Here is a 13,625-nt window from a genome sequence, read left to right as displayed (position 1 = left end):
AACAGAGAACTCTCACTAGGCATCTTAGGTCCCTTCCACACAGCTGAATAAAATCTCACATTATCTGCTTTGAACTGTAATATACGGCAGTGTGGACTCAGATATCCCAGTTCAAAGCAGATATTGTGGGATTTTCTGCTTTGATATTCTGGCTATATGGCTGTGTGGAAGGGCCCTTAGTATCTGTATTCAAAGTGTTTTCGGTGGGTCCAGTAATCTAAAAGCACTTAAGGACTTAGTTTGGGAACTGTGACATATCATTGCAGACATGTTGGGTGGCATCACTTTGAACTGCTTCACTTCCCCATGGTCATAGTGCTAGTCATTTTACTTCCAGCGGTCAAGACATAGGGGAGCTCTGGCTACAAAGTCATAACTGTTTCTTTCACTCAATTCACTTGATTTAAAAAAGATCACAGAACTGTAATTGGAAGCAAACAGCAGCAAACTCCTACCTAAGCTGGTTTGGCAATAAGAAGTAGACTGACATCTCCTTTGCAGAATGCACAAACTAGAGGAAATCTTGTAATTGTAAAATTCATCTTTTTAAAAAATTAATTTTCATAATCCATTTTGTCAGACAATCAGATTCTGCAAACCACTAGCCCATGCAGGTTTGGCAATGAGAAGTAGACATCTCCTTTGCAGAAGACACAAAACAAGGAAAGGCTGGTAATTACAAAATGTTTTTTATTAATATCTAATAAACTTGTGTATGTATTTAATGGTAAAGCCCCTATCTCATTGAGTTGCTCCTTCTGAGGGAAAATTAAAAGGAGCATGGATTAACAGGAGCAATGCAGGGATTGGAAGGAGATGACTCGCAGCAGTTGCAGTAAGCTAAAAGTGCTTGCAAATTTCTTCAAGTGCTTATCCTGGCATGCTCCAGCTCAAACCTTAGATAGCTTTGCAATGTAGACCTGTTTTAGAACTTTGAGTGATAATGTCCACAGTCTTTATTTTAATACTTTGTTTTGATATATTTAAACTGCAAGGGTGAGACAGCATGGAGTTATGGTTTGAGTGCTGGACTGTAACTCTAGAGATCAGAGGGTTCAATTTCCCACTCTTTCCACTTGAGAAGAGGGTAAAGTCAACCACCCTCTGAACAAATTTTACTAAGAAACCCTGTGATAGATTCACCTTAGGATCTCCATGTGTTTGAGATGACTTCAAGTTCAAGGTACATAACAAGAAAACTGTCAACATCTGGTCTGCTGATAGTGATGGAGGAAGAATAAGTTTGGCTTACATTTTAATGTGATCCTATTAGGGCAGCTAGTGGCTCCACTGCTGCATAGTTGACAGTTTTGGTTATACTACTGTTCCTTCTGTAGGTGCTGTGAGTTGTACATGGACTCTGCTGGTGCCTAACCTGTGAAAGGACAGAATCCAGGATTAGGAGGGCTCCATACCAGGCAGTTAGCATTTGAAATAGATAGCTCTGCTCATATGTCACCAAATAAATAGATAGGGGGAGAAAATATCTAGTAGTAAATTTAACTGATTTGCTTCACCATGAATTTTTATGGATATCAAATATCAATCCACTTCTGTAGGTGTGCTGATGGAATACAATGTAGCAATAATCATAGGCATTTAAATAGTGATTGAATGTAATAGGATACTGAAATATACAAGTTTTTCCCTTTTTATAAATCTTCAGAGTTGTTTCAGATAATACAGATCTTATTCATTCATTCATTCATTCATTCATTTGATGCACCCATTTTCTTCCAAAAATGTTGTCTTCTATATAAGTTCAAGAACTGATGAAGAAACTGGATGGCGTGAATTTAAAATTGGAAAAGTACAAATATGAAAGAAACCAATATTGATCTTTTAAATTTGACCTCATTTGTTCATTCATTGTTTATATTCTGCCTTTCACCCAAAGCTTAAGGCCCAAGACATCTTATAAGTTAAGACAAAGTACAATGTAAAGCCTGATATTTAAGTGTTTAAACCCATTAAATGAGCACTCCTATTATATATATCAAGAAATTGGGATAGCTAAGTAATCCAGGGGTCACAGACCAAATCTTGAATCCTGAATTTGCAAAGATTGAATGTGCCCAACATCATTTTCAACTGATGCATCTAATTATTGGGGTTTGACATTGTCATGACTCAATTCTATGAAATCATTTGAGTTGTAGTTTGGTGAGGCACCAATACTATTTGGCAAAGAAAGCTAAATGCTTTGTAAAACTACAACTCCAATGATGCCATAGCATTGAGCCATGGCAGTTAAGATGATCAAATTGCATTTGTTCTTGATATAGATGCACCCAAGGGCACTTCATGGAAAATGAATGGAAATTATGAAGCTTAAAGATGTATCACTTAGCAAATTTCTACTTTCAACAAAGTTTTTTTAGTTTTAGGTTTTCAGAAGAGCTTTAAAATTAATTTCAAAACATTGAACTTTAATGTTTGTAATATGTTTTGAATGTACATGCAAACAGGCAGTGACTTTACACCTGAAATTCCATTCACACCTGCTACCAAGGGTTAAGAAAACCTGATGTTTTTCTCCTGTAAAAGTGGTGTTTTTTCTTGAGGTAGATTGGACAAGCAATACTTTAATCTAAACAAACGTTCAATGTACTATCCAAGAGACAGACTGAGCCAGCGAAATTCAATGCTGCATTGAACAGTCACCTCATCAATTTTGCAGCAGAATTTTAATTTTATCTGGGAATAAAGAATAAACTTACCCATTTTGTACCATCCCTTCCTGCAAAAATAAAATACCTGTAAAATCCCAAGGGGCTCAACAAACTAAGAAAATCAATAAACTTTCTTTCTTCAACCAATATCTAAATGGACATTTTTATATAGGAGTGTGTGTGTGTGGTATTTGAGTCAGTAAATGTTGAACAAAGGTCAGTGCTGATCTGAGTCAGACTTTATAACAAAGATTGCTTTAAAAATAAAAAGAAAGGGGAGAGAAAATAATAAAGAAAGCCCTGCAATGGGAGTGTGGAAAGATAGAATTCATATAAATGTTCTTATGAGTTTGGAATATCATTGAACACTGCATTACTGAAAAAGCCCTTTAAATGGCTAAGGAGAATCAACATATTGTGATATAGCAATCCTAGCAAGGTTAAGTTAGAAAGTGTAAAACAGCCTCCACATGTGACAGGGATCTAGCTGATAAATGCAGTAGCATCATCAATCTATACAAAATGGAGACACACATGAAAAATTGCTGGACCAATGAACTTTGTTCCACATTAATGTTTGCATTGTTAGGGTGCATTACAGTCTTCCCAATGATAGATCTTGCCCCTTGGAAATTCATCTTCTCAAGATGAATCCATTAGAATAGAAATGCTGGATCAAAGCAGCAATGAAGGTAGAATTGAGGAGAAAACAGTGGCCTCAAACATGATTAAAAAATAATATTTGGTGTCACAGCTATCACTCTATTTGCATAATGCTATTCGCTCAAGCGAGACACCAAACTCATGTGCAGACTTGTAAGATATGTGATGTAAATGGGAAATTCCCAATCCAATAACTAGATTCATTAACATGATATTTCATTACCTAGAGATACTGAGTTTAGAAAGAAAACTAGAATTTATGGAAGCTATTCTGAATTAAACATCTGTTCTTCGCCAACTTTGGAATGGAATATTCAGTGGGTTTAGAAGCCAAAGGTTGACCAACACGAGCCTCGCAGAAAGAAGATTCTGTTTATTTCACTGGTAGCAAATCTTGTCATTGCAACTTTGTATAAATAGGTATAATAGTTGCATGCTTATTAATATTCATCCTTGTGTTGTACATAATTATAGTTCATGTGAAATCCAGGTTATTCTCCTACTACAGACTTTAAAATATTTAATAATAATGAAGAAGTCAAAGAATTGTGAATGCTGGCTAATAGAACATTGATAGTATTTTCTAAGAATTAGTTGAATGTATTGTCAAAGGCTTTCATGGCTGGAATCACTGGGGTGTTATGTGGTTTCCGGGCTCTATGTTCTAGGAGCATTTTCTCCTGATGTTTTGCCTGCATCTGTGGCTAGCATCTTCAGAGTAATATTTACACTGATTGTTCCAAACAATCTTTATCATCATTGTTTGTTCCAATCATACTCAATATACTAAAATGTGTGTGTGTGTGTGTGTACAATTGATTTGTAACACAACATTTGCGTTTTTATTTTTTCAAAACATTTGGAACTGAGTTCCTCAAAATACATTTTCAGATTGCAAAGAGAATAAATTATTTTCTGCAGGATAATTTTTGAGGGTTATCTTGTTTTAATGGATGCCTGTTTCCCATTTCTTTATTTTCCTTCTCTTGTGAACCTGCTGCAAAATCCTATCCCTTAGCTATCACTATGACCATGTACTCAGTGATTGAATACCACCCAGTAAATTTTTTTCAACCAATTCTCTTGAACCTTTTATTACTTTAATAGAACGTAAGCTCCATAGGGTCACACCTCACTTAGAATGTTGGAAATACAGTAGAAACAAAGATTATTCCCAGTCCCTCTATGAGTTATTCCAGTAATGTCACTGGAGACCTATCATATTTTCAATAGATTAAAGTGAAAGGCAGGCATAATCAGCTACTGATTTGTCTAATATTGGTTTTGTGAATTATACCAAGATTAAAAATGTTGAGGGAAAATCTAGGAAATTTGGATACACAGTGCATAGTCAGGACGGAAATATAGATTTACTTGCTTATCAAACTAAATGTGTGTTAGCTATAGGATATTTAGTAGGGATGTTTGTTGTCTTTCTGACACCTTTTAACAATCTGCTTACCTGATTCCCATTTTGTATCGTACTATGTTGGAAGTTTCACACTATTTCATACTTTGCAATACAGTTCTAAAAATGTTGGCTGGGTCACAGCATAATGATTAGCTCAATTGCCATATCCAACATGGTTTTCAGCCAGTTGTTATCACTCAGTGATGCTCTGATGAGGCTAGTGCCATAGAGTCAAAGATTATATGTTACCACAAGTGGATCAGCCGTAGTGAACTACGAATATGTATAAGGTCACCTATTAGTTGGAATGGGGCCCCTGGTGGCACAGTGTGTTAAAGCGCTGAGCTGCTGAACTTGTGGACCAAAAGGTCCCAGGTTCAAATTCCGGGAGCAGAATGAGCGCCCGCTGTTAGCCTCAGCTCCTGCCAACCTAGCAGTTCGAAAACATTCAAATGTGAGTAGATCAATAGGTACCGCTCCAGCGGGAAGGTAATGGTGCTCCATGCAGTCATGCCGGCCACATGACCTTGGAGGTGTCTACGGACAACGCCAGCTCTTCGGCTTAGAAATGGAGATGAGCACCAACCCCCAGAGTCGGTCACGACTGGACTTAACATCTGGGGAAACCTTTACCTTTACTTTTATTAGTTGGAAATAAATGTCATATGGCATCTAATCCATGTTAATCAATCAATTAACATACCCACAAATAAGAAGAAAGTTTTATATGGAATCATCCTTAGTTGTTGGTTTGCCCTCAATTTGTACTTTGTTCTGAATACATACTGTATTTCATCACTTAATAGTCATAGTTTGTATTCCTTCTTTGGATCAAAAAAGAGTATGTACAACTATTACGTGATGAAAAACAGTCTGCCCTAAATTCTCCAGTTTCTGTATTATTATTATTATTATTATTATTATTATTATTATTATTATTATTATTAAAAAACTGCCTTACCTCTAAGACAGAAGGAGGAATGATCCCCAAGCACATTGCTCTGTATCTGTTTGTTTGTTTGTTTGTTTGAAAGGAGGGAGCAGAAAGAAATATCCTATTTCTAATCAATCTTGCCTTCAGAGCTCCAAATAGCTCATTTTCAGATTTTGTGAACTGCCTTGCCTTCAGAAAAAGAAAGAACAAATGAAGGCAGAATCTGAGTCAAGTCCTGCTCAAGTCTTGCCAACTCAGGGCTATGGCTTTCTTGATTCATTCTATCCATGTGTAATGTGATTTTCCATTTTTCCTACTGTCTTCCAATTTGCTGAGTGTTATTGTCTTTTTCCATAGTGTTACATCATCTTATGACATGCTCAAAATACAATAGCCTTAGCTTAGATTAGCTTGCCCTCAAACCTAACTATTGGCTTCTTTCAAAGACAATGATATCCACAGAATTCTCCTCCAGCACCACCTTTTCAATAAGTTCATTTTTCCCTTTCAGTTTTCCCACACCCACTCAAAGGCAAAGCCTAAGACAAGGAAGGGAATTTGGGCACCCTCATGAATAGAGACAGTTTGGGCCAATGGGGAGAGGCTGTCTTGAAACCTCTTTCCCCTGTCATGTGAGAAGGGACAGCAGAACTCTATATAAGCATGGCTGCCCCTTGCGCTTGCCTCTTTCTTTCAGCGTGAGTTGCGTGAGTGTGAGTTTAAGACTGGTCATATCAGGGCTGGTTAGGATTTTTTTTTTCCCCTCAAGGTAATTGGCATTTGGAGATGTCATTCAAAAAAATTTTTACTGGCATGTTAGGAATCTTAAAGTAGATTCGGAAAGCCCCAATGCACCCCCTTTGTGGGTGAATGGTGGGCCTCTGGAACAGCTTCTCTGGGTTCTGGGGCTCATGTTGCTCGGAAGGGGACTCCCCTTGGGGCTAGAATGGGGGTTTCTTACTCCTGTAAGATTCTGCAGTTTGGGAGGGAGCATTCCCAGAACAGCCTTCCATCAAATGACTGGGGCAAGTAACCATGATAATTTGGATTACCCTTGGGGTTTGTTGTTGGTCCAAGGATGGTCTCTGGAGGTAGTCCCAGGGTTGACACCTAGCTTTGACTATACCCATCAGGAGGATGTTTGCAGCAGTTAAATAATTAAATAAATAGGACAAAAACTGGCCCTTTATGCCATAATTTGTTTGTCTGGTCTCTTTATTTCATGTTGCAGGGGGGGGGGACTTCACCATCCATCTTTCACAACCTACATAGAAAATATTGACAATAGCACTTTTAATGACAGGAAAAAGATCCACTGGTGATTTGCCTTCACATCTCACCAATCTGATTATCAAATGCCAAATTAAAAATCAACTCGTATGTAAAACCCATTGATTAAATAGGCCTTTTCTAGTTGGAATACACAATTAGATTAAATTATTTATGTAAAAACTTCCCTGCCATATGACTGTTTTCTTCTCCCAAGTTACTGCTGATATGTTAAAAGAAGTAGGTACAATCAGAGATAGTAAAAGCATTGATTATTTATCTTTAGGCAGAGGGCCATTTGTGTCATAACTTAAAAAATGAAATATACACAAGAACAGGAGACTCAGATTTGAAATAGACACAGAGACACATCTTTAAAGCATCTGCAGTGAGCTATCACATTAAGCATCAGAACAAAATCATTCAGTAGGGAGAAATATCCATTAGTGACATCTTAATGCATCCCAAATATAGAAGGCTCTGAAATGCAGAATGTGGCTTACCACAGGAATCGGTGATATTAATCACACCCTTGATAGGCATTCTGCAGCCACACTCAGGACTGATTCACTCTAGCATGATTGCTCCGTCTGGTGGAAAAAACAAGTGTAATGTGACATCATCAATCTAAGCCAGAGAATGGAATAGATTTTCTGATTATGGGGTTAAGTGATGCATCAAGAGGGAGCAGAGCTTGGTCATTGCTAATAATTTAAATTTAGGAAGACCGAGTGCTATGACATTATCTGAATGGCATTAAAGAGTGGTTCTTTGATGCCAGCCATTTATAAGTGTCCTTTCTTCTGTGTGTCTGTATTTATTATCCTTAGAAGGAGGAGAAACCACGCTAAGGCAAATTAAGCAGTTCTGCCCTTTGGGCTCTCTCCACATGTAGATTTAATTCAAGATCAAAGTAATCCTTTCATGAAAAGACTTTTGGACAGAAAGAGATGGATTCTTCATCCAGTTTATGCCATGCAACATCCACTGAAGCCAACTGTATTCATCACACAGACACACAGCATTTAACAACTGGGCTGTGTTAAGCATTCAGTTAGCTTGGGAACATAATTTATATTCTAAAATGGATGATTCTTCTAGAAGGATGTAGATATGTGGTGTAATATTTGAGCCTACAAACCAAAGAAATATTGCTTACTGGAGACATTTTGTGGAGGCAGACAAATTTTGTGTAAGCTCTGCAACTTTTAGTGATGGTAGGAAACAAGGGTGTTCAACTTGTGGTTCTTCAGATTCTAGATCAAAACTCACCATTGAGTTTGCTGGCAGGAAATGCTGGGAGTCTTCTAGAGGGCTACAAGTTACCTACTCCTGATATACAAGGTTTGCTGCTCTAAGTTTATTTTCCTTGTTCAGTATTTCACAGGAGATATGTACAGCCACTCATAGAATATTTTGATTCCTTTACTCACTGTCAGTTTGTCTGATACTTTTAATTTCCATGAATTCAAGGCAAGTCCCCACGGCTGGTGGGGACGAGAGACAGGGCCTTCTCGGTGGTGGCTCCCCGGCTGTGGAACTCCCTCCCCAGTGACATTCGGCAGGCCCCATCCCTTTTGGGGTTCAGAAAAAAACTGAAGACCTGGCTATGTACGCAGGCATTCGAAGAATAAGCATGTGTTGGCTTCGACGCGGTCTGAACTACGGCTCTTGCATAAGGTCTGGTACATAAGGAATGGCATGGGCACTTTGCATTGTTTTAAACTTTGTATATTGTATTTTATGACTGTTTTAACTGTTTTAACATTTTAGTTCATTGTATATCAGTGTAACGGCATCAATTGCCAATTGTAAGCCTCCCTGAGTCCCCCCGGGTGAGAAGGACGGGGTATAAATGATTGAAATAAATAAATAAATAAATAAACAAATGAATCTAGTAGTGTATCAAATGGTTGAAATTTTCAAGGATAATTATCCTTTCTGAGATAATCAGGGCTCCATATTTCAGGTATCTTTCAAGAAAATATGTCCTAATCATTAAGTATCATTGGCTGTTGTTCACCAGAAAGAACTATGGTGCCAATCTAGCCTATCATATACACATGTATAAGTCAACATTATGTATACATTGAGGGTAGCTTTAGGAGCTAAAATTTTTGTATATCACACTTCGTTAAATCAAAGGCAATTCTATGGAGAGGGGAAAATGTCAACATTGTTTCAGGGGGGCAGCTGTTTTTCTTTCTCCCTGGTCACAAGGGCACATTTGCTAATGTCAGCACATCTGGCAGAGGCAACGGTGACAGGAAAGAGAAGGTTTCAGCCTAACTGGGTGATAGAGACTCTGCCCTGACATTGCCATGGGTCATCAACAGAGCTTGTAAACACTTCTGGGCCCTCTATTTTGCCTCTGAACTGGCCTAAGAATAGTTGACCAGAGGAGACAAATTCTACGTGTGCTTTACTTTCAAAATATAAGTCTAACTTCTTTCATGCAAATAGAACAGTTCCTTTCTCTGCACTCTGTTTTATGTTTCCCACTCTATCCTTGTTCTAACAACTTTAGTCCTAACATTTAACAGAGAAGAAATGTTATATGATGTCAATTTGAGTATACATTCCTTTGACAATGTTCCCATCCATAGTGATGACTTTTTAGAATTCAGGATATCAACCTATAGGAGAAAGAATAAATTCCTCCTTTAATTTTATAAAATATAGAAGTGTGGAGAAACAGAAGACTAGGTTGCAACCTTCTGAATGATTTTTAATTATTTTCTGATTTGGCACATCAGTAGAGGGATAAAAGATGGTGGTGGATAAGGCACAGGGCAGATTGCAATAATTTAATTGGCATCAAATGTAGATAATATTTTATATGCACACACAAGGTATGCTGATGCTTCACATATCTGGAAGAGTATTGGCTTTAGATGAAATATTATTGTGAAGGTGCTAACTCACCATATTGCTAATCTTCAGCAGCTGGAAAACAATGGTTTCAGACATATCAGGGAAAACAGATAAAAAACCATAGTAATGGACTTAGTGTTTGCCCCTCAAATTTTATAAAGTAAAAACTATATGTTTTATATTTTACACTGTATTAATTGTTTGTAATAGATTTTATATGCTGTTTGATTTTAATTATGTGTCGGCATCGAATTGTTGCCAATTGCACGCCGCCCTGAGTCCCTTCGGGTGAGAAGGGCGGGATAGAAATATTGGAAATAAATAAGAAATAAATAAATAAAGCTATGAGTTTGTAGTGGCAAAAACTATGGATGGATGGTCCATAAATGCCTTTTTTTCCCTCTCAAACTTCAGCAGCACAATGGGACCTATTTCCATGTATGGCTGACCAAATTGTACACATGTGCGATCACCGTCTCCCAATGCAGTTACTTTATTTTCAACTCAAGAACAGAAAGTAAAATGTCAGTGGACAACAGAAGAGATCAAAAGATGGGCCCAAAGCTCATCTAAAAATATAGTATAAACACTGTAAACTGGGAAGCCCTGGCACACGAGCATTGTAACTGGAGGTCAGCAGTTACCAATGGTGCTATGGATTTTGAAAAGGCATGAATACAGGGCAAAAGAAAGAAGGGTTCAGAGAAGATGGCATGTCAAACAAATCCTTGTTGTGACTGCCTTCCACCTGGGAAACTATGCCTTCATTGTGAAAAACCATGTGGATCTGGGATAGGTCTTCACAGTCATTTATGGACTCAGCATCAAGACTCTGTCCTTGGAAGACAGTCATACTCAGCCTATGATGGTGATGATATAGTGAGATTATGTGAAAGTAGCAGAAATGCCAGTTCTTTTTCTTCAGATGAAGTGTTTTAAGAGCTCTAATCCAACATAGCATGCATCATCACAAAGATCTCTTTGAGATCTGGATACCTTTGTTGCAAGAGTATAGGCTTTAGGTGAAACATTTGGATGGCCACATGTTGCCCATCCCTGGAATAGAGCTATTCAGAAGGAAGGTTGACCCCAACCCCAACCTCCTAAGTCCAGGGATTTCTGGATTAAACAAATTATCTAGATCCATTTCAATCTGGTTTCAGGCCTGATTATGGAACAGACACAGCTTTGGTCACCTTGGTGGATGACCAACCAAGAGAACTAGACAGGGGGAGTATGTCCCTGTTGGTTCTCCTAGATCTCTCAGTGGCTTTTAATACCATTGACCATGGTATTCTTCCAGGTTGTCTTGCTGGGATGGGGCTGGGAGTGGCTCCGATCCTTCCTGATGGGCTGTACCCAGAAGATTATGCTGGGGACCTCCTGTTCAAACCCCCAGCCATTAACCTGTGGGATTCCTCAGGGTTCCATTTTGTCCCCCATGCTGTTTAACATATACATGAAACTGCTGGGAGAGGTCATCTGTGGTTTTGGAATACAGTGCCACCTATATGCAGATGATGCCCCACTATTCCTTTCCACCTAATGCCAAGGCAGTTTCCTGACCCTAAACCAGTGTCTGCCATCAGTAATGGACTGGATGAGGGCAAACAAATTGAAAATTAATTCAGACAAGATAAAGTCAGAAGGCAGACCAGGGAATAGGGATTCAGCCTGTGCTGGATGGGGTTACACGGGTTCGCAGTTTGGGGATCCTCCTGGACTCAGCATTGGACCTGGAGACCCAGGTATCAGTGCTGGCTAGGAGGGTCTTTGCACAATTAAAATTTGTGAGCCAACTCTGCCCATTCCTGAGAAGCCAGATCTGGCCACGGTGGTACATGCCTTAATTACTGTAATGCACTCTGCATGGGGCTGCCTCTGAAGAGTGCTCAAAAACTGAAGAGTTCTCAGTCCAAAGAGCTGCAGCCAGGTTGCTAACTGAGGGCTGGCTACAGGGAGTGGACAACTCCGCTGTTGCAGCAGCTCCACTGGATGCCAGTCTTTCCAGGCACAATTCAAAGTGCTGGTTATTACCTTTAAACCCCATCATGGTTTAAGTGCAGGCTATTTGGCTGACAGCATCCCCTTGTACAAACTTGCCAGAGACCTGAGATCTTCAGGAGAGGCCCTTCTCTTGGTCCCATCTCCATCTCAAGCTTGGTTGATGAGAACAAGAGAGTGGGCTTTTTCGGTGGCTGCCCCTCGACTCTAGAACTTTCTGCCCGGGGAAGCCAGAATGGTACCTTCCCTGCTGTCCTTTCGGTGGCAGGCTAAAACCTTTTTATTCCAACAGGCTTTTAAAGATGAAAGGTTTTAAGAGAAATTCAGGAGGTGCTGTGGTTTTAAAGTTTAAATTTGTTTTAACCATGTTTAACTGGGAATGTTTAAATACTGTTTATATTTAATCCTGTTTTAATGTTCATATATTTATATAATTTAAATGCTTATGCTGATAAGCCACTTTGAGTCCCTTTCAGGGGAAATAAAGCGGGGTATAAATAAATAAATAAATAAATAAATAAATAAATAAATAAATAAATTTCCTGTATAATATAAGCCACTAGAAGCAAGGCATAAGTTTTATACCTTTTGGTCCAGGAAGATCTCCAAAGACTATTTTAACAGTTCAGTCTACACTTTTTGTCTGATTAAAGAATTGCTTCCCCCGCAAATCCCAAAAGTGACTACTCATCTTTAAATATGCTGCAGGTCTAAACTGAAGGTCATTATGCTCAGATTGAATTCTGAATTGCATGCAGAACACAGCAATCACATGTAAAAGAACTTCTTGCATTTTCCTAAATACTTCCCAGTCTCTTTTTAAAACAACATGTGATTACATTTAGTCCTATGAAACATCACAACAAGCCCGTGTCCTCCTTAAAAACTTAACAGTACAGCTTCCGTTTGTCAGAATAAGGAGTCTGGGGATGAGAACTGACAGCTAGCCAAGAAAAACCTGCACAGACATTTCTCATCTCTGGGATGTTCCTTCCTTTGACAGCTTCAATCTTTCATTCTGAGATATATATTGATTGCCTTCGGAATTACTGTACACACACATTGCTATACAGTGGAGGGATAAGAAAGCAAACTTTCCCCCAAAGTGTCATATCCCAGTGGGATAGGAGCAATTGATTTTTTTGTTTTATTTTTTGCCCATCAAGTACCTGAATTTTGCTCATTTCTATCCAGCCAATTTTCTTTCCACAGGCTCACTCTAGTTCATTTAATTGTGTTTTCTAAGCATGGAGTCAAGAAGGATATGTCATTGTCCCTATCCAAAGAAGGCACAAATCTCTGTAAGCCACTTGCTTTTCTTTTGCAGGTTTGAAAAAGTAGTTAGTGGATCTTTGCCTGTAACAGAAATGAAATAGCAGGTTAAATAAAAGGGAAACAGTAAAGAATGGAAGAAGAAATGTAAAGATCTGAGAAAATTGGTCTTCTGTGTTTCACTGGGGGACCTATACTGCAAATACAATCTTCCACCTTCATTTGGACAATACATTACATTTGAAAAGCAAGTGAACTGGCTAATTTTCTCTGAAGTTATCACATCTTTTATACCTGCAAGTACAATAGCATCTAAAAGCTCCAAGGCCTCCTACATATTGTATTTGTGCTTTAATTTTCACTACACCAACATACATATAATGTAGAAAGTTGAGTTCAAAATGACATACCTTGTGACATTTTTCAGGAATGCAACCATTATTCAAGAGATTAACAGTGTTGGTAATATTTTGCTAACATTATCTTTATAATTTGCTCAAATTGTCATGTTTAAATACACAGCAGG

The sequence above is a fragment of the Anolis carolinensis genome, chromosome 4 (genome assembly GCF_035594765.1).
Source record: "Anolis carolinensis isolate JA03-04 chromosome 4, rAnoCar3.1.pri, whole genome shotgun sequence".
Classification (NCBI taxonomy): domain Eukaryota; kingdom Metazoa; phylum Chordata; class Lepidosauria; order Squamata; family Dactyloidae; genus Anolis; species Anolis carolinensis.
This window is presented reverse-complemented; position numbering follows the sequence as displayed.